General features: G+C 40.3%; 1 protein-coding gene across 3 annotated transcripts in view; it reads right to left on the reverse strand.

Annotated features, from left to right (window-relative positions):
- PHLDB2 (pleckstrin homology like domain family B member 2) overlaps positions 1–22783 on the reverse strand; it is a 231972-nt gene extending 209189 nt beyond the window's left edge. Inside the window, exons 1-2 of one of the 3 annotated variants that reach the window (XM_079766815.1) lie at positions 22544–22783; positions 20110–20267 (exon numbers count right to left, since the gene is read on the reverse strand). The gene's annotated coding sequence lies outside the window, so the exon portion shown is untranslated. Of the gene's footprint in view, positions 1–20109 lie in introns of all 3 variants that reach the window. The other 2 variants (XM_079766824.1, XM_079766819.1) reach the window with 2 other exon arrangements.

Below are 22783 nucleotides of genomic sequence, written 5' to 3' on the forward strand. Positions count from 1 at the left end.
AGTTTAGGAAACACTGGAATAGGAGATGACCTCCGATGTCACTTCCAGAACACTGTAGACAATCCTGCTGACTTTTCTCAGAGGTCTTAATTGATAAATTACATCAACTCTCTTCTTTAACCTCTGGCCCTGAAGTGTTCCTGATTCCTGAACTTCCATAGCAGCTATCTGTGTTTTTCAGCAGTTACCCATGCACAAATTTGCAGAATTTCTTCAATGCTGCAGACTTTTATTTAAATTTTTAATTTTATGTAATGTTTTGAAAGTTTTCATCATGCCTACTGAGTCCCTGAGAGGAAGGGCAAAGTTTTATAGCTTTCTTTTTATTCTTCATTTGTGCTCAGACAATGCTTTCAACTCAGATAAATGAGGTTTTATTTCTAATTTAATTTTCCCTTTAAATATTAATATTTTTCTTCCTGGATAGAGAATATATCATTTCATCCCATATACCAAGAGGCATACGATTTAGGAACCTTCATTTTATCCTAGCTGGTGCAGCTGTTAGGTACTCAAATAACCCCTAATCCTTTATAAAAACTTAATCGAACAGCTGCCTTGATAATATGCAGTTTCAATAGCAGCCTTTGTTGAGGAAAATAATATCTCATTGTAATAAGTCTCACAGATTGATGATGTTTTTCTGCAAAGAAATGTCTAGTGCCCCAAACTGGAAATCAAAATACACACTGAAAAATTCACCTTTAATTTCTACCATGGGATGGAACCGTATTCTTTGGATTTAGATACTGTTGATATCTTTGTTATACTCATGGTTTAATTAGACTGTTTCAATGTAGTGGAACAGCTCCTTAAAGTACTGTAACAAGGATACTATTGTTCTTTCATTGGAGCCATTAAAATTATAGAAGGGAAAAATGAAAAAAAATATCCCTGCAGCATATTTTCTAATTCAGCTGTGACTTCTCCAGACTAATCACCAAAAAGCCTCTGCAAGGCAGTTCCTGTTTACACAGCAGTTTGATCTGGATTCTTGTAAAATTAAACGTAGGTTGACAAATTAAATTTAACACCGCCACCCTCCAGGATGTCATAAATGTAAAGGAGACTAAAACAAATATGGAAAACGTTATTGTAATAGGGCAGTGTAAAGTCAGATCCAATAAAACAAAGTAATCTTGTTTATGAATATAATTTAATGCAAAGAACATCAACCAACAGTTGATATTAATTTTTTAAAATATGTACCTACATCATCTTTCTTACTGATGTCTTTATCTCCCCCACGCCACTAGATTATTTTGTTTACCAGAAACATCTATTTTTGAGTTAAGAAGTTCAGTGTTTTTGCATTATCACAGTTTATCAAGAATTTATGAAATAGGCATCTTACATTGTTCATGGTTAATCACATTAGGACACTCAGTCCCTTTGAACTCATCTTCTAATGGATATCTTTTTTTTAAATGAAAAAGGCTCACAGGTAATCTGAAACTTATGTCCCAATAGAACTTAACAGGAGAGACTCCTCAGCTTTGTCCAAATTCATTTAGAAGTGTTTCCCACCAGCCGTTTCAGCTATCCAATAAATTTCCTTTCTGCTAAAAGCTTCGGAGTTAGTGTTTGTTTGTGGAACCATAAACCCTGACTGACTATAGCACCGAGGTTTAACTCCAGATCTTTAGGACCAAAATCTCCAGCTGTCCGCATGCTCACAAGTGATCATGCTCTGGGGGCTGCACATCTCACAGGAAATCAACATTAGTGTCACTAATGTTATTTATGTAAATTCCTCCTCACTCCAAATAAGATTTGAGATTACACAGAAAGATACAATCCAACAAAATGGAAAAATAAAAGAGGAGAATAGGAGGAAATAAAGGTATTGGTGCACAAGTCAGATTACTAAATGTGTTAGTTTATAATCAGAAATGGAACTTGGAGGCAAATTGGGAATGCTCAGTTCAAGGGTCCTGACATCCTTTTCCCTGAAGGAGAGGCTTCCTCAGAAGCCAAACCAGTCAGGAATTCTGTTGGCGGCGGGCGTGATGAATGTGGAGTCTTAGCAAAGGAAACTCCACTATCCTCATGTGTGGTCACCAAGTAACAGGCCCTGGGCTCCTCTGCCCAAGCATTGCTTTGGTTGGTGAGTTTCTGCATTTGGCTCCGCAGTGTCCGTTGACATCTCTTTTGAAAGGTAAATACATGAAATCATTTCCTTCAGCAAAGTGTTTCCCAGACTGCAGTCATTTATGTACTAACTTTACAATCTGTTCTATTTCTTTTTTATACCTAAATACTCCCAATACTTTTGTTCTAAATAATGTACGTGAATGTAAAAACTTGCTATGGTACCTATTTTAAATACTTATGGAAATAAAACTCATATTAAAGTAGTTATATATCATCTTACATTGTGCAGAAAGTTTACCAACTGAACTACAAATTGGTTCTTGTTTTTAAAATTATGCATAGAAGTTAATTTTTGGAGTCCTTTATCTACCAGATAATGTCTGTTTTGCTCTAACCCATGATTGACAGTTTGGCTGGGTATAGAATTCTATGTTGAAGTCATGTCTCCTCAGATCTTTGAAGGTGTTTTCCCAATAACTTCTAACATCATACAGTCATGTTGATAAGAAGTCAGAAGCCAGTTTAATTTACATTCTTCATAGATTCCTTTTTTTCTCTCTGGAAGTTCTTATGTTCTTTTAATCTTTGGCATTCTAAAATATCATAAGATTACCTAGTTGTTTTTCTTTTGAATTTAATTGGCTGGACATGAGGCATTTTAATCTAAGCATTGTGACTTTTGAATGCTAAGATTCTTTTTGACAACTTCTTCCCTTCAATTTTCTGTGCTGTTCCTGAGACACCTATTAGTTAGATATGGGACTTCCTGAACTGGGTCTCAATGTTTGGAGCCTATATCAGTCTGAGGTTGGTCAGTAAAATAAAAGCCTTTCTGTGTGTTCTCAATAGGAAGTGTTTTCATACACAGAATAAGCCTTGGGAGGTTTCTTGAATGTTACTGACTAGCTCAGTCTGCCATCCCAATGTGCATGATTCCCAGATGTGCACCCTGAAGCTGCTTCAGACCTCACATGCACCTCTGCCCATGCCTCTGTCTGAAACAGTCCCCATTATTCTGGAGAATAATGACCTCTTCTCTTCTACCTTCTAAATCAGATATCCAGGCTCTATCCTGAAACCATGTAGGAGGGCACTCTGGAAAATGCAGTTCCTACTTTTTTGTCCTTTCAGTGTGGTAGAGATGCCACAGTGATAGACAACCCAGCACAGAGCTACACGGGATGTGTGCATACCCCAAATCTACCATCTACTGGCCATGTGGCCTCAGGAAAATGTCTTAAAGCCTTAACCTCTCCAACTGTAAAGAGGAAAAAAAAATGTTACTAGCTATCTCATAAGTTTGCTGGGAAGACTGATTGAAATAATGCATGTAATGTATCTAAATCAGCACCTGGCACATATCAAAGTACTTTCTAGTATATGTTGGCTATTCTAATTTTTATTACTACATTTAATTATCTTCTAAAATTACATTTGCACCAATGCCATTTTGCTCTAAATTTTGAAAAGGTTCTTCAACATTACTTTCTATTCTATTTTATAACAATAACTAGAGGCCTGGTGCATGAAATTTGTGCATGGGACGGGGGTCCCTCAGCCTGCCCTGTACCCTCTCCAATCTGGGACCCCTCAGGGGATGTCCGACAGCCAGTTTAGGCTCTATCCCTGCTGCCGGTTTAGGCCCCATCCCTCTCACAATCCGGGACCACTGGCTCCTAACCACTTGCCTGCCTACTGGCTTATTGATGCCTAACTGCTCCCCTGCTGGCCTCATGGCCCCCAACTGCCCGCCCCTGCTGGCCTGATCGCTCCTAACCGCCTCTGCCTCGGCCCCCACCACTATGGCTTTGTCTGGAAGGAAGTCAGACGGTAGAAAGATGTCTGGTCTCCTGCTCTAATTAGCATATTACCCTTTTATTAGTATAGATAATTTTAACTACTTAGGGAATGTTCTTATTTAGACTTTTTTTATAGTGTCCTATTTTCTGTTATAAGTTTATTCTTTTTTAAAAGAATACTTTTATTTCAATAAGGTCTTAGAAAATCAAGAGGCAAAATCTTGGGTCTAGTTTGCCATTTTGCATAGAAGCTGATAGTACTGAATCAAGAGGCTAGGTCCCAACTGTTTAGTTATTCTCTCTTTGTGTCAGGTTGTATGCTTAGAGCTTTACTTTCATACTCTTATCTAATTCACCTCAATCTTAAGACATAGATACTAGTATTATTCCATTTTTAAAGATAAGATAACTGAGGCTTACAGGGGTTAAATGACTTACCCCAAATCACGTAGCTAGTCATGTAGAGCTAAAATTTAAACACAGACATATTGGTGACAGAGTTTAAGCTCTGAACCACTACTGCTAGATAGATATTATCATTGTAAATAACTTCACAGTATCCTTGTTTGTGTGTGTGTGTGTTCATCCAATCCTTCCCTTAGGAACACTTAGATTGTTTTTAAAATTTGCTGCCATAAACAAACTTTATTTACATATCTGTATACTATGATAAAATTTTAATGCACTCTCTTAATTGTTAAAAATAATTCTTAGAAGTGGATTTTCTAAGTCAAAAGTTACCCACAATAAAACATTTTTATATGGTTTGACAAATTGCCTTTAGAAAAGAGGTTGCAGCAATTCATGTTTCCATCATCACAGTTTGTGAAAGTGCCTATTCCCCATATGTAAACCAATACCTGCAATTACTTAATTTTTGCCAATCTCATAAAAATGAAATGTTGATATCAAGGATCAAAGATGGTGGTGGAGTAGATGTAAGTTACCCTCACCTCCTCCCTGGGCTAAATCAAAATTATAACTAATTTATAGAACAATGCCTTGAATAACCAATTAAAGACTAAGTGAACAGAAGTCTTATAATTAAAGACATAAGACATACAGAAGAAGCCACATTGAGGTTGGTAGGAAGGGCAGAGATGCAGTAAGGGCTGGCCCTGCACCCATGTGTGGTGGTTGAGAATCTGGAGAGATATATCAAGTACAAAGGTCTCCCATGAGGAGTGATGGTTCTTAACCTCATGCTGGACTCCAAGCCTGGAACACAAGAATTAGGAAGAGGAGCCCACATAAAATCTGGCTGTAAAAATCAGCACTAATTCCGTTTGTCAGGGAGACATGAGAGTCTGCTAAAAACCCAGGCATCCTCTAAAAGGGTCATTGCACAAAATCATGTTCACAAGCATTCACCCTGGGCTCTGGAAGAGGGACAGTGGCTCAGAGTGGACTAGAGTCATACAAGGAGAGATTGAGTTGTGTGGCTTCTGGGAGATGGCTGGAGGGACAACCGTCAATGTTTCTGTGCTGAGGCTCTCTCTCCACACACACAGGTACCATCTTTCCTGGGTCAAGCACTCCATGTCATACAAAAGTCAGTCTGAGGAGATCCACTGTCCCCACCCTCCCAGCTCTCTGCGGTCCTGCCCTGCCAAGCTCCATCCTGTTGAGGAATCATTCAGATGTGGGTAACCTGGGCTCCTGTAGTCTTTCTTAGAATGCTTTTGGAGAGATCCGGGCAGACTCAGGGGTATGAGACATAGAGCGGGAGCCTGAGTTGTGTGTCACTGAGGCAAAGGCCATTTTTCCAACTAGCACCGCAACTCACCTAATTGGCCTGAGACTATCCACCAGCCTGGTCCTCCCAACTCCCTGTAGTTTCACCCTGCCAAGGAATCAGCTAGCTGCAGGCAGCCTTGGCCCACGGCAGTGTTTCTTGGATGGCTTTTGAGGAGGTCTTGGCAGACTCAGTGGTATCAGGACTCACCGGGAGGGACTAAATTGTGTGGCTCTGGTTCAAGGGCCATTTATCCCTGATTGCCCAATGAACACTGTTCCCCAACTGGAGATTCACTGGCCCTACCCTTCCAACTCCCTGTGGCCTTGCCCTGCCAAGCTCCTGCACTGCTGAGCAATCGGCTCCACCATTCTTGTGCAGAGCCCTCCCTCCACATGACCAAATCCTAATCTATTTTATCTGGTGAACTCTGCTGGTCTCACCCTGACAACTCTGTGAGACTCTGTCCAAACACAAAGGTCTGCAGGCCCCAGGCAGCTGGTGGCTGGCCTTGGTGTGCCCTGAGACTTTTGCTGAGTGGCCACAGATACAACACTGGCACTGATTTTGAATCTGTATCAAGCTGGTGAACACCACAGGCCCCTGTCTGATGACTTAGAACCTGACTCAAGCAACTCACATACCACTAGAACCTCTGTTAGTGGCTGAAACTAACAGGCATCCAGCCAGAAGAATCAGATCTTTGGGTGCCTTTGGCCTTTTGCTGACCTGCTTCAGGCTTAGTACTGCTGAAAATCAACCTTGGTAAACAGCGTGGCCCCTCCCACGTGCACCCAGACCCAACAGAGGCAGTCACCAGCTGTAGATTGCTTTGTGGCTCCTAAAAAGTGGCCCAGAGCCAATCACAGGCAGAGTCTGACATTGACCTGCACCAAAGTTCCACCCAAAATGCCCCAAAACCAACACACCCAGTAGCTGGCTTCAGACCACATCAGAGCATGAACTAATTAGCTCCACAAGCAGCACATCTCAATGGAGATCCTGAAAAGCACCAAATCTTGCTGAGGAAAATTCCAATTCATGGGATCAATCCCCACATAGCAGCAAATACACTATAATTGAGGTCAATTCTCACAGTTAGCCACTCTGAGGTCAACCTCTCACCCATGGAAGATTGAACTCCTAACTAATTGGGAGACAAAACAGATCTACTTAATACAAAAAAATAAAAACAGAGAGACAGGCTAAAATGGGAAACAATGAAACATGTTCCAAATGAAAGAATGGGAGAAATCCCCAGAAAAAAACGACAACAACTAAATGGAATGGAGGCAAGCAATCTACAAGATATAGAGTTCAAAACAATAGTTAATAGGGTGCTCAAAAAGCTTAGTGAGAATTTAGACAGCATAAAAAAGGACATAGAACCCAGAAAAAAATACTAATCAGAAATGAAGAGATTAACCAAAGAATTTATATGCATATATGCATAACCCACGGACACAGACAGTACTGAAGGCCTGGGGAGGAGGGGGTCAATGGAGTAGGGGCTGGGGGAACGAGACATCTGTAATACTTTCAACAAAAAAGATAAATTTTAAAAAAAGAAACAAGAAAACTCCTCAAATAAACAATCTAACCTTGCACCTAAGGAAGTTAAAAAAAGAACAACAGACAAAGCCCAAAGTGAGTAGAAGGAAGGAAATAATAAAGAGCAGAGTGAAAACAAATGAAATAGAATCTAAAAAAGTACCAAAATCAATGAAACCAAGAGCTGGTTCTATGAAAAGATAAACAAGATTGACAAACCTTTAACCAGATTCATCAAGAAAATAAGAGAAAAGACCCAAATGAATAAAATCAGAAATGAAAGAGGAGAAGTAACAACTTACCACAGAAATACAAAGGATTATAAGAATATATTGCAAAACTATATGCCAACAAACTGGACAATATAGAAAAATGGATAAATTTCTAGAAACACACAACCTTTGTTTCTGAATCAAGACGAAACAGAAAATCTGAACAGATCAATTAGAAACCACGAAAAAAATACAAACCTCCCAACAAACAAAAGCCCTACACTGTATGACCTCACAGGTTTTACTAAACATTCAAAGAAATAACAACTACTCATCTCAAATTATTCAAAAAAATTTCAAGAGGAGGGAAGACTCCCAAGCTCTCAAGCTCATTTTACAAGGCCAGCCTTATCCTAATTCCAAAACCAGATAAAGTCACTACAAAGAAAGAAAATTATGGGCCAATATTTCATATAAACATACATGCAAAAATCCTCAACAAAATATTAGAAATAGAATTCAGAAAAACATTGAAAAGATCATACATCATGATCAAATGGAAATTATTCTTGGGATGCAAAATTGGTACAATAACCGCAGATCAATTAACATATTACACCACATAAACAAAATGAAGGATAAAAATCATATGATGATATAGATGCAGAAAAAGCAGTTGACAAAATCTAGCACCCATTTACGATAAAAACTCTCAGCAAAGTGGGAGTAGAGGGAACATACTTCAACATAATAAAGGCCATATATGACAAACTCACAGCTAACATGTCCAGTGGTGAAAAATTAAAAGTATTTACCTTAAGATCAGGAACAAGACAGGGATGTTCACTTTTACCACTTTTATTCAACATTGTACTGGAATTCCTAGCCACACCAATCAGACAAGAAGAAAAAATAAAAGGCATTCAAATTGGAAAGGAAGAAGTAAAACTTTCATTATTTCCAGATGACATGATACTGTCTGTATATAGGGAACCCCAATGGTTCTACCAAACTCTACTAGAATTGATAAAGGAATTCAGTAAAGTAGCAAGATACAAAATTAATAGTCAGAAATAAGTTGCATTTTTATACACCAATAATGAACTATCAGAGAAGGAAACTAAGCAAACAATCCCATTTACAATTGCATCAAAAAATGAAATCACTAGAAATAACAAATTTAACCAAGGAGGTAAAATAGTTGTGCTAGAAAAACTATGGGACACTGAAGGAAGATATGAAAAAGATACAAATAAATAGAAGCATATATGTGCTCATAAATAGGAAAACTTAACATAATTAAAACATCAAAGCAATCTATAAATTCAGTGTAATTCTATCAAAATACCAATGACATTTTTCACAGAACTAGAACAAATAATTCTAAAATGTATATTGAACCACAAAACCACCCCAAAAGCCAAATAGCCACAACAATCTTGAGAAAAAAGAACAGATGGAGGACTCATACTACCTGATATCAAACTATATTACTGGGCTATGGTAATCAAAACAGCATGGAATCGGGATAAAAACAGACACATAGATCAACAGAACAGAATAGAGAGTCCAGAAATAAACACATGCCTACATGGTCAATTAATATATGACAAATAGGCAAGCACATACAATGGTAAAGACAGTCTCTTCAATACATGGTGTTGGGAAAATTGGACAGATACATAAAAAAAACAAACCCAAAACAAAACTAGACCATCTTCTTATACAATATAAAGTGAAAATGGATTAAAGACTTAATGTAAGACTTATAACCATAAAACTAGAATAAACTGAAAATGGATTAAAGACTTAATGTAAGACTTTTAACCATAAGACTCCTAGAAGAAAACATAGGCAGTAAACTTTCTGACATTTCACTTAGCAACATTTTTTTCTGATATATCTTTTTGGGCAAAGGAAACCAAAGTGAAAATAAACAAATGAGACTACAGCATGCTAACTTATTTTTTGCACAGCAAAGGCAACCATCAACAAAACGAAAAGACAACTTATTGAATGGGAGAACATATTAGCCAATGATACATCTGATAAGAGGTTAATATTCAAAATTTATAAGTAACTCAGCACCAAAAAAACAGTAATCCAATTGAAAACATGCAGAGGACGGGAACAGACACTTCTCTAAAGAGAATATATAGGTGGCCAATAGACATGATAAGATGCTGAACATCACTAATCATTAGAGAAATGCACATTGAACCCACAATGAGATATTACCTCATACTAGTCAAAATGACTATTGTCAATAAATAAACAGACTACAAGTGTTGGCAAGGATGTGGAGAAAAGGGAATCCTCATGCACTGTTGATGGGAATGCAGACTGGTGCAGACAGTATGGAAAACTCTATGGAGATCCCTCAAACATTTTTAAATGGAACCGCCTTATTCCTCAGGATTCTATTTTTGGGTCTACATTTGAAGAAACCCAAAACACTATTTCAAAAGAATGTATGCACCCCTACGTTCATTCATTGCAGCATTATTTACAACAGCTGTGAAATGGAAGCAACCCAAGTGCCCATCTACATCTGAGTGGATAAAGAGGTGGTAAATATATACAATATAATATATCTTGGCTATATAAAAGAATGAATTCTTATCATTTGTGATAGCATGGAAGGACCTAGAGGATATTATATGAAGTGAAATAAATCTGACAGAGAAAGACAAATACTATATGATTTCATGGAATCTAAAGAACAAAACAAACAAACAAACAAACAAACAAAATAGAAGCAAAGTAATAGATACAGAGATTAGACTGATAGTTGCCAGAGAGGAGGGGGGTGGAAGGGCTGAGGACCCGGATGAAAAAGATGAAGAGGTTAAGTACAAATTGGTAGTTACACTAGTGATGTAGAGTGCAACATAAGGAATGTAGTCAATAACATTGTAATAACTATGTATGGGGTCAGGTGGGCACTGGAAATATTGGGGGAACACTTTGTATATGATTGTCTATGAAGTATATGATTATCTAACCACTATGCTGTACACCTGAAACTAATAAAAATAATATTGAATGTAAAGTAATTGAAAAGTTAAAAAAATGAAGTGTTATCTCACAGTTTAAATCTGCTTTTATTTTCATTGTGGCTAATCAGCTCTTCATTTGATTATAGGTAATTTAATATTCTTTTTTTCTGAATATTCAGCTCATTTTCTGTCCAGCTTTCTCCTGGGGTAGTGCCTTTAGCTAGTATGAATTTGTAAATACTCTTCAGGGCTAATAATATTTTGTGTGCTATTCATGTTGAAAATATACTTTCCCAGGTCACTATTTCTATTTTTACCGTTGCTTATAATATTTGTAAATGAAGTTTTAAGTATTTATGTAGTCAAATATATTCAGTTCACTTTCACATATAATTTTTCTTTCAGTGGATGAAAAAATCAACCCAATATGAAACTTGGCCCATTATGAGTTCAACAATTTTTTTGGCCTAACTTTAGGAAACGGGAATTGTTTAAGATGGTGACAGTTTCACTTACACAATAAACATTTACCTAAGCCAACTTAAGGAGGATTTCCAGCCACACTAGGTCAAAAGCTATTCAGCTTGTCCTTCTGGCTAGCAGCCCACTTGAAATGTGTGGCATTAAAGACGAAGTTGGATTTGGATGTTAATGGAAGCTGTTGGGATGAGTGCTAGGTAGGTCAGCTCTAACCTTTAACCCTGAATTTCCTCAGTGGTATCAGGTACTGACATCAGAACACCTTACTGTCTTTTCTTTAGCATTTTCTTCTTTGTTCTTTATTTCTGTTTAAAGTGGTTCCCTGGATAAATGTAACTCATAACTGAGCAGCCATCAGATTTATAACAAGACTGTCCACCAGGCAAAATTCACCAGGGTTTGGAAGAGCATGTAAGGCCTGGACTGCAGAGAATGGCTCTAAACTTAGGCACAGATTCTGATTTGGGGTAAAGTTCTAGTTCTTTCTGTTCTACCTTTAAAATTTTTTTAAAATACATTTTTTATTGATTTCAGAGAGAGTAATAGAGAAGAAGAAGAGAGAGATAGAAAACCAATGAGAAAGAATCATCAATTGGCTGCCTACTGCACCTCCCTCTCCCCGTCCCTGCCTCCACACACACACTGGGGATTGAGCCTGCAACCTGGGCATGTGCCGTGACTGGGAATTGAACCAGTGACTTCTTCTTTCATAGGTTGATGCTCAACCAGAGCCATACCAGGGAAGCTATTTCCACCTTTTAATTAGAAGGATCTCTTTGGCCCTAACCGGTTTGGCTCAGTGGATAGAGCATCGGCCTGCAGACTGAAAGGTCCCAGGTTCGATTCCGGTCAAGGGCATGTACTTTGGTTGCAGGTACATCCCCAGTAGGAGGTGTGCAGGAGGCAGCTGATCAATGTTTCTTTCTCATCGATGTTTCTAACTCTCTATCCCTCTCCCTTCCTCTCTATAAAAAATCAATAAGATATATATATATATATATATCTGGATATCTGGATCTCTTTGGCCCCTCTGTTACTTGCCTTCTCCAGGCAATCAAATCATTCTCAGCCATGCCTACCATTACTGTCTCTACTCTGGCACTTTCACCTCCTTAGGATATTCAGACATATTCCTAAAAGGAAGCAGCTTTCTCTTTAAAGTCTGAATTCTTAAAGAAGGAAGGATGCAAATCCTAATTCCCTTTTTAAAAAACACCACTTGGATCTCAACTTCTCTGAAAGTCTTCCTGAGCAGCCATCCGAAACTTTTCTGTGTTGTGTCAGTCGCCGCTGCCCTTCCACGGTGCTGCCTCGGCTCCTTGACTGGTCCATCTGCTCTTAGAGAGGTTGGCCTTCCTCCGGGCAGAACTGTGAGTTACTCATCTTTGTAGCTCTTAGCAGTGTCAAGCGTATATGAGGCACTCTATAAATGTCTTCTTATTGCTCTCTGTTAGAACAATGGAAAATATTTCATTCCAATATGCTGTTATGACCTTGGCTTGAAGCAAGTGGGAATTGATAGCTTCTGATATAAATGCATGTGAAAAATAGTAGTGTCCCAGTTGGAGGCATATCAGATAGTGGCTCAAAAAGGAAAATGGTGACTCTCAGATAATCCCCTTAGGAGAATAGCCAAAGATTAAACATAACCGTATATGGTCAGAGTGGGTGTCTGCAGAATTGGTGAAAAAAGTCAGTTTGGAGAGTGGGCTAACCTCACATTGTAACCAAATAATGTCAGGCCTCTGTATCCATTGATCAGTTTACTCGAATTTCTTTGGTTAACCTTACATATAAGATTATGTAAAATAAGATAGTAATGGGATATAAAATTTAGCATGCCAAGAGTTACTTGAAGACATCTGAAATTAAGTATCATGAACTAACCCTGAGATTTATTTAGACATATCAAAAGAATTTTTTACATTCCAAAGGTTCTTGTAGTTTGCCTTTTCTAAAAATCATCAAAATGTGCTGTAGCAATTTTAGAGAAAGGGATATACTATCAATAGAAATCTTTAAGGTCTGTGATTTGGAGAGATATTTGTTAAATTAATTCCCGAAATTAAGCAAGTGTCTAGATTTTGTGTAACTAACACCTAGGAATAATCCAGACAAAAGACTTTTTAAACAAAATTGACCTAATGCCTTTCTCATATAAAAATTATTTCCATGAATTGTACACACACACACACAGCTTGTAAATTATTTTAGTTCTGCTGCAATTACAGCAAAACACTTGCCCCAAATCCTGAAGATTTATGGCATAAAAACTCCTCTGTTCAAAATGCTGCCTTTGGTGTAGTGGGCAGCGAAAAGTGGATTTATCAGGGACAGTCCTGCATCTTTTGAAAAGCCTGGACTGATATACCTCTCTTTACCTTCACTGTCTGGCAGTCTTCGGGCACAGATGGATACTTATGGGCTCCAACTCCATTTACTATTAATTGGCAGAGGGAAGACCATGGGAAGTTATATATGTATCCAGATAGCTTTATGAAAGTAGAAAAACTGAGTTCAGTTTTGCCTCATGCCCTGAGATGCTCTTTTTCTTGCTAGAAAACTGGTAAGCTAAAGAATCCATTCTAATATTAGAAATTCAGTTTAACTCAAGAAACAACGGTGTGCTCACTGAACCCATAGAAGAAGCTGTGAAGGAGTCAACTGGTGCTTGGTCATTTGGTCATTAGCATTAGAGTATGTATGAGATTGTGTCATATCAGCACCTTACCTTTTGTTAAAAAAACAAACAGACATTGAGATCTGTATTTGAGTTAAGTTTGACATTGATAATGATTGTTGGAATCATGGGTCATTTTGGTTCTTTGGTCTCATTAAGAGGCATTACATGGTTGAAACATAAGCCTATCCTCATCCTATCCCACCTTAACTGAATATATATGACTAGAGGCCTGGTGCACGAAATTTGTGCGCAGGGGATGTGTGTCCCTCAGCCAAGCTTGCACTCTCTCCAATCTGGGACCCCTCAAGGGATGCCCGACTGCCCATTTATGCCCGATCCTGGTAGGGCAGTCAGACATCCCTCTCATAATCCAGGACTGCTGGCTCCCAACCGCTCACCTGCCTGCCTGCCTGATTGCCCCTAACTGCTTCTGCCTGCCAGCCTGATCACCCCCTAACCCACTCCCCTGCCAGCCTGATCAACGACTAACTGCTCCCCTGCAGGCCTGGTTGCCCCCAACTGCCCTCCCCTGCTGGCCTGGTTGCCCCTAACTGACCTCCCCTGCTGGCCTGGTCACCCCTAACTGCTCTCCCCTGCCAGACTGGTTGCCCCTAACTGCCCTCCCCTGCTGGCCTGGTAACCCCCAACTTCCCTCCTCTGCAGTCCTGGTCACCCCCAACTGCCCTCCTCTGCTGGCCTGATTGCCCCCAACTGCCCTCCCTTGCAGGTCTGGTCCCTCCCAACTGTCCTCCTCTCCTGGCCTGATCGTCCACAACTGCCCTCCCCTGCTGGCCATCTTGTGGTGGCCATCTTGTGTCCATATGGGGGTGGCCATCTTTGACCACATGGGGGCGGCCATCTTGTATGTTGGAGTGATGGTCAATTTGCATATTACCCTTTTATTAGATAGGATGGGCAACCCAAGGGTGACTTTTGCTGGTTGTTTTGTGGCTTCTAGAAAGTGAGTGTAGCCAATAAAGTTGTGGATAGTATCAACTAGCATTATTTACTGTGTTGTCCATCCCTCTCCAAGAGATTACCTAATACGTCTTTTAGATATTAGGAATAAAATCAAAACTGAGAAGTGCAATATTTTTGTTTAGTACAACACAAAGTCACTTGAGGACCCTGCCAGGAAAGCAGCCTCTTTTGTTGTTGTTGTTAATCCTCACCTGAGGATATTTTTCTTTTAGTTTTTAGAGAGAGTGAAAGGCAGGGGGAATGACAGAGAGAGAAACATCGATGTGAGACTCATCAATTGGTTGCCTTTCCAGACCAGGGCCAGGGATAGAGCCTGCAACCAAAGTTCCTGCCCTTGACCAGAAAAGAACACGGGACCTGTCAGTCCGTGGGCTGACACTCTATCCACTGAGCCAAACAGGCCGGGGCACCAGCCTCTACTTAAAGAATGCATGGCATTCCCCTGTCACCCAGAAAATGACCAGATACCCCTTGGTGACAAAATTAATAATTGTCTTTCTCTCGTCTTTAAAAAGGGACAAAAGTGGTCAGCAAGGTGATGCAGTGTTGGAATGCAACTGAGACATAAGACCATTTATGCCAAATTTCGTTCAGTATTTTTCTTGTTGAATTAGAGATTCGTTGCAGTGACTTGTGAGAGTCATTCTTCAGAGCCCTAGAGCTCCCTTGGCATGGGCCTGGGGTGATAAAGTAAACCAGCGTGGGCCATAGTGCTACACTTCGAACTCGAACTTTCGGTCACGCCTTGATGCTTGGTGCAGCTAGCAGGTTCCTTTGAACAGTATTGCTCTGGGCAGCTTTCTTTCATACACAGTGAGCGAGCATTGTTCTTCCCTTTTTTATGGGAGAAGTAGAGCAGAGAGGAATAAAATAACTCCAGAGCCATGCATGTGTGTGTGGATATATATATATATATATATATATATATATATATATATATATATAATCACTGCTTGGAATGGAACTTCATAATTCTGTCAGTCATCCTGATGACCACTCATTTCAGCAGAATATAAGAGGGCAGTCAGGAGAATCAAAGACAGCTGCCCTTTCAGTTCAGGGCCTCAGGGAAGATCCTTGATGCATTCTCCTTCCTCCTTATACATTCTCTTCATTACAAATAGCTTTCATGAAGCTTACAAGAAAGGACATGAGAACAGGCACCCAATTAGCAACAACCTGGGTGAGTAACCCTGGGTGGGGCAGCTGAGGGGGCTTAGGGAAGAGTGGGAGGACAGGGATGCTCACAGGATCTGAAACACACTTCAAGCTCTTTTACAGTCCTTGACCACTATTGTGTGAACTTCAGAGCAAGTGCGGATCTGTCCCTAATCCTTCCACCTTTTGCTTATGTCACTTAACCCTCCCACCCACCCTCACCCCTCTAAACACACACTGTTCCCTCTGACTCACTGCCGTGCTTCTGTAGCCTTGGGCAAGTCACGTCACCTCTAAGGGCTCTGTTTATTTGTAAGGGAGGGTAATAGTCACGACTGCCTGCTCACTGGAGCTCGAATTAGTGACATGCAGGTGTGGCAAAGCTGAGTGTCAGTGCCAGGACTGCAGCTGGAGAGAAATCTGGGAGGCAGTTCCCTGCATTTTCCCAGCTGAGTGGGCTCCTTCCTTAAAAAAGATTGATGCCCAGCATTTCTAGTTTATCACCATCCAAGGTTATATTCCTGAGATTGCCTTAGCAGCTTTCTATTCCCTCAAGGTCATTTACCTAAGAGATAAGGATGATGGCTCCAGAGATAAAAACTATTTCTGTGTTTAATTTTTAAAAGAACTTCCTGATCTTAACTTTTCTAGGTTTTTTTTTTTTAATGGAAATAGGATATTAAAACCAGAGTAGAACTTAAAAATAATGAAGCCACCTCGTCTCCATTTTTAAAAAGAGAAAATTAAGGCCAAGAAAGCAGAAGCGACTCGCTCAGTGTTACATGGTTAACATGTAGTGGTAGCAGAATCAAACATGACTGGGATCGCCCATGTGCTGTGCCATTCTGTGACTGATGGCAGAAGAACAAGTAACCCTCATGCATCATTCCTTCTGCATCACAGGTTAAGGCTTCTAGTTCTTTTAGTCATCCCTGCCAATTTTTAAAATCACTTTTTCTACTAAATTTATAGTCAAATACTAATTAATACCACCAGTGAATATTTACTGAGAACTCTTAATCTTCAGGATATTGCATAAATAATTAAAAGTACACACACACACACACACACACACACACAAGGGACCCCAAAGAGGCTGTGATTTAGTTCACTTGGTAAGCTTAAAACCTTCTATATTATTTAACACTGTTTCAAAAACAGTGTCTAACAAGTTTTTGGGAAAGAAACATGCAGAACTGAGGATGACCCATCAATAAATGTTTGTGGTCATTCATGGTGAGGATGTATTCTTTCTTGAAACTGAGTCACCACCAAGAATTTTAAAAATTGGCACCAACTCATTGATCAAGACAATGGCAGAGTCAAGACTAGGATGGCTATTTTGGGCTGTGCTTTATGGGTGTGTTTTTTGTTGTTGTTGTTGGGCTGCAGGTTATCAACACAACTACATTCTATAACAATATTTTTTATAAGGGGCATTTCCATTTTGCGAAGAGAAACAAAATGAGATGAATTTTGGTAGAGAATAGTCAGGTTTTGGGAAGTCTAGCTATTGGCTCTTGCCTCTACTCAAGATTCCTATCTGGGAAACAGAGCTAACTTTTGTGGAATATATATTTGAACTTGAATTGGTAGAGTCAGATTGAGATACTGCTTTTTCTTAGGTCATAGAGAAGCCTGCCACCTGCTCATTCACTGAACCATCTCTGGTTGGACTCTGAGTTTTCTCTTCTCTTGCAACCTGCTCAGGTACTAACTACAAGTTTCCAGCCTCTTACCTTGTGAAATCTAATGAGATCACCACAAAGCAGGCTCCCTGGGTGAAAGTCATCATTACACAGAAATACATAAGGCCTCTAGATGGATGCACTATACAAGGCTTCTCTTATAGAAATGAACCTTGAAACCTCAGTGCAACAATGACAAAAAAGAGTTGTCCAGAATTCTCTGCAGGAAGTATTTTTGATATTGTTGTGATTTTACAAAAAAAAAAATTACTAAGCTTTATGGAGGTTACCTAAGCCCACAGTGAAACTACAAATTCAGACTGTTTGAACCCTGTCCTCCAAATTCAGAGGTCTTATGTAAAAGCAATCTCATTTTCATTTTGCTTCTGGGAACCTCTCCAAGGCACAGTGAATTGCTAACTTTTTGTGACCTTCAGTTCCTTAACTGCTCCCAAGGGAAGCTTGACCTTGGAACTATAGAGAGAAGGGGAATAATTTTCAATTTGGTGTGGGGCAGGGGCACAGTTTCTTTCTCTCTGCTTGCACATTTCCCAATGCTTATGGTTCTCCTGTACCAAGATCCTTAGAGCCTCTGAGGTCACAGAAATTGGTGCACCCTAAAGTAAGGATGCAGACAACAAGAGTGTCAGGTGGGACGGAGATCCAGGCAGCCAGGAGCGGTTCCCAGGGAAGCATTAGGAATAAGGTAACACTCAGTGCACTCTAGATGCACAGCTGATGCAGGGCTCCATGACTGCTCAAGCGCTGTCTGTATGACAAAAATGGGATTCATAGGGCACAAGAATTCCTCCTGTCACTTTAGTTTGTTTCTACAGGGATTGCACCTATACCCATGATGGATTCCCAACCTGTAGGAGGACTTTCTCAGGTTCTCTACCATTTGGTAACTGCTTGATCCACAAGACATCTGTCTAGTTATAGAGTTAACCAATTGAGGGGTTGTATCCATCAAGAGACTCAATGGGTCTCTTTACTCCGCCCCATGTATCCTGTCCCACAGGCATGCAACATATTAGAGGACAGTGGTTTCTCACCATTCTCTCAGCAAGAATTCCTTTGATATCTTACTTAGCTCCTTTGAAAGATTTTTGCCTTTTAAGCAGCTTTTATTAAGTAAAAATTAGAGTCTTTATTTTCATTACTCAATGAAAATAGAGTAACACCATTTCCCACAATGACTTGATATAATACCAACGCAAAGCAATTAATATTTCAGTAGGTCTTTGTAGTCCGAGAACAGACTGTGTAGACATTTGGCATTTTTAATTTCTGAAAATTGATTTGTGCCCATTCCCACCATTTGCCAGTCTTAGGAATCCAGAGACCTTCTTATGCGCTAGAAAAAAGAGCAAATAATTTGGAGTCCTAAGATATGGGACTTGTTAGCTGAGTGATGTTGAGAAGGGCACTCACCTTTATCGAGTCTCAAGTTCTGAAAAGCTACCATCTGAAAATGACACCCTCCTTACAGGGCTGTTATAAAGATTAAATAAAACCATACGGGAATATTTTGGCATAGTCAGCCTTCTCAAAGATAGAAATTTGACAGCAAAAATAAACTTTTAAAAAATCCTGGTATCTATAATAATAAAAGCGTAATATGCTAATTAGACTGGATGACCTTCCGGATGAAGCTGGGGCTGTGAGGGAAGCCCGGGTCCCGGGTGCCGGAGGATAGATAGCCAGTGCCAGCAGCCAGGGGAAGGAAGGCCTACTCTTGCACGAATTTTGTGCATCGGGCCTCTAGTAATAGATAAGATATTTGTTTCTATGTTGCATTAAAATCAAATAAACAAAACAATGTTTATAAACCAGAAGATAAGAACAATATTCCCTCACAGATTCAGAAAGGGATCAAATACTGACTTGTGGGGAATTGTTAGTGTGTGTGTGTGTGTGTGTGTGTGTGTGTGTGTGTGTGTGTTTTGTGGTTCCTTTCCTGGATGAGACAAATATTAGTGTTGAGTTTTATGCTGGTATAGGATCAAGAACACCTGCGGAGGAGGTAAAAAATGTATGCTTTCAGGATCCAAGCAAATAATTTAGAAAGGACTCCTTACTCTTTTACATTTAGAATACAAATAGTATAGCTCCTGTTGGGTGGTAAGTTTTCCCAGAAGAGAGTGCTAAAAAACATGGGCTTTGGAGTGCAACAGACTCCAAGTCAAACTTCACCTCTTCTGACTAGCTCATGATTTGGGCAAATTGCATACATTTGTTCTAGGAATTGAATTTAAAAAATGTAGGTAAAAAGGCGGTGGTTCATTTCCTGGTCAGAATAAGCACTGGATAAAGGTAGAATGATGTTATGAGTTCTTGTATTTCAGCTTCATTATTTTTTCTCTTTATCCTAATGTTTTAGTCAACAGAAAGGCTAGCACATGAGTGGAGTTCAGGCAGGGTCAGCAGTATTAGAAAAGGGGACTCTTGGACTTGGTGATGCAACCCCTATTCATCATGCCTTTGCTAGCACACTTGTAGGTATGCATGAGGCATGTCAGTGAAAAAAAAGGAACCCTTTGTTCAAAAATGTTTAGCCAACCACATTTCATGATGGCATTTCTTTATCTTGGTTTTGTAAATGCTCAGGAATTGTGGCTGCTTTGAAATTTCTGCCAGAAATTTCAGGGATTTTTTGATGCATCAGAACAAAAGTGAAATGGGGGTGGGGAGCAGAGGAAGGCTTGTTTCTGCACAGACTCATTTACCACTTAGATGGCACCAACAAGCCGTTTGGACTCTAAGCTGACATGGGTCTCGTTGGGTTTCAGGTACTGCGAGCTGTGATATGATAGACTGTTGACGGTTCCCATACTTGAAGCCTCGTTCTGCCCAAATCCCTTGGATTTAGTGGAGTCGGTATTAACTGAAGTGAAAGGACATAGCAATTAAATTCTTGAGATCCCAGATAAGGCTTGGGATGGTGTCATTTCTTTCCCTGGAAATAGTTCAGATGCACTTTAGTTTGGCTCAGGGATTTGAGTTTCCAGAATATAAGAGGCAGGGATGTAGCCTGAGAATTGCCTGGGTTTACTTATAAAAAATATTCTTAATTACTTAGGAAGACTCCAGTGACTGCCACTACCAGGAATATTTCCCTTTGTTCTCCACATATCCCTCCCCTTACCTCATCTCAAAGAAGGTAAGTCTAGTCTAATGCTAGCCTTTTGGTTACAGCGGTACCCAACTGGCCTGGGTATGGCACATCAAGGACCCATGGAGAACTCCCAACCCGGTGCACTCCCACCCCGGTGCATGCTCCTGGGTGCGCTTAACTCTGTAATCACATGGGAAAGCAGCAGTGAGAGTGAGGCAGAGCTGAGTGGAATCCTGGCTCAGCCTCTAACAGCAAACTTGGGCAAATTAATTGACTTCTGGTTTCTAACTTCCTAACATGTAAAAGGAATAATAATCTCTCTGTAGTCTGGTCAAACTAAAATAATAATCTCCCCTTCCCCCACTCAATAGCTACTTTGCATGAAATGGGAAGAGAAACTGGATATATTCTCAGGTGCCACTCGTGTTTTGGCCTTGAGCCAGATGCTGCACTGAATGAACAGGTCAGACCTGAGTGTCTGTCTGTCCCTAAGGCAGCCTGCGACACTGTGGGAAACTCTGGCCAATGTATTTGAATGCCCCGGCACCCTTCCCCCTCTTCAAAACCACTTCCATCACTTGCCTTATCTACAAACATTCTCTAGAGACTGGCCAGACAGGACTTACTATCTTCACAGAAATCTACCAGTTTTCCATGATTCTCCACCACATTCCTGGGAGTTAGCCACAGACTCACTCGAGATCTCGCATGGGGTTTGTGCCTGCGCCACACTCCGCAGTGGCCTCGCTTCCTGCCTCCAGTTAACTGCATGGGCCACATGAAAATTCCTGCCACAAACCTCGCCAAAGGGGATGCACTTCAGCTTCATAAATGATTGACAAAAATTGTGTCAAACCTTACCTCGGCTAATACCCGGGCCAACTCCTTCCCTAAAGGGAGTTCAGAAAAATAGGGCCTCCCCACCGCCAGGCCTCTAATCATTAAACGAGCCAGAAACCATTGCTTAGACCTGACAAGTATACATGGTGACAATGTGATAACAATTCTAGAGGAGTTCTATGCAGACCTAAGGAAGAGTGGACCATGTTCCTTAAAAAAATAAACTTATTTCCAGAAAGTGTAGACGTGAAGGGTAAAGTTCATGTTTTTTTATGATTACTTAATCTTTTTCCTCTTCAAAAATCACTTAGTAACTGACCCGACGGTTAGTCTGTTTCTTCCCTTTGACTTCCAAGGGCAGAGGAAGCGCCTCCAAAGCCACAGCTCTTACGCCTGCGGCGATAGCAGGTATCTGATTTGTGCCTGCGTCTCATTCACGTTTGTTTATTGTGGAGATGGGAAGGGCTCCGTGGTATTTACTGCTCCTCAGATAAAACTGTGCTCTGGCCAGAAAAGAATATGAGCTATAGCGTCAGAGAAGGGCATCTTCAATCAATGCTGCCTTGTGTCTGTTCTATAGAGAGACTCTGTCAGGCACGGCTTTAGTGGTCCTCCATCAAAGGTAGGAAACAGCCCTGCGTCAGTAAATGATTGACCCGGCTGCCCTGGCTGATAAGCTTAGGCAAACAGGCTTGATTCGGCTACAGCAGTTTCAGGATTTTAACTCCCTAGGCTCCAAAGCAGAAAAATGCACATACCTTCCCGGGAGATCCTATCATCTGAGGTTGACAGCCCTGTGCAGGAACAGCTCGTTCCTCAGAATTATGTATAAACTGGCTTATATATATTGGAAAGAATTCATACAAGCAAAATTCTGGAACAAAACCACGTTTGCAGAACTGGATGATGAAGAATTTCAATAAATAAAAAACATGCTTTTTAAAACAAAGAACGATAAAAAACTTTCCCAAGTTTCGAACAACAATTTTGTAGAGGAACAATTTTCAAAGAAGAGAGAAGATGGAAGATAACTACAACCCACTTCCAGGACATGCGGTTGAACAAATGACCGAATTCTCTGGACACACCCCCACATCTACCACTTCAACCTCAGCGGACCATCATCGGACGCTCTGGCTACAAGGCTGGGAAAAATGCTTGTTCTGTGATCTTGAGAGAAGAGGCTGCGACCACAGATCACCTACCTTGATTGCGGAATTAAATTAGCCTTTTCTCAGCTTCCTTCTTGACTTTGCAGTGATACCCACAATTGATCCAATCCTTGCTGAAGAGTTTCAGATGTTGGGAAGAAGCATCTGCACGGGGCTTCCACTTTTCCCCAAAATTGAGGTGTTCTCCTCCGTTTCCTTTCCCAATCTCTCTGGCTCCTGCAGACAGTGGTCACGGGCTGCAACTTGCTTGCAGCCAGGTATGTTGACAGATGT

The sequence above is a fragment of the Cnephaeus nilssonii genome (assembly GCF_951640355.1).
Source record: "Cnephaeus nilssonii genome assembly, chromosome: 3".
In the NCBI taxonomy this organism is placed as follows: domain Eukaryota; kingdom Metazoa; phylum Chordata; class Mammalia; order Chiroptera; family Vespertilionidae; genus Cnephaeus; species Cnephaeus nilssonii.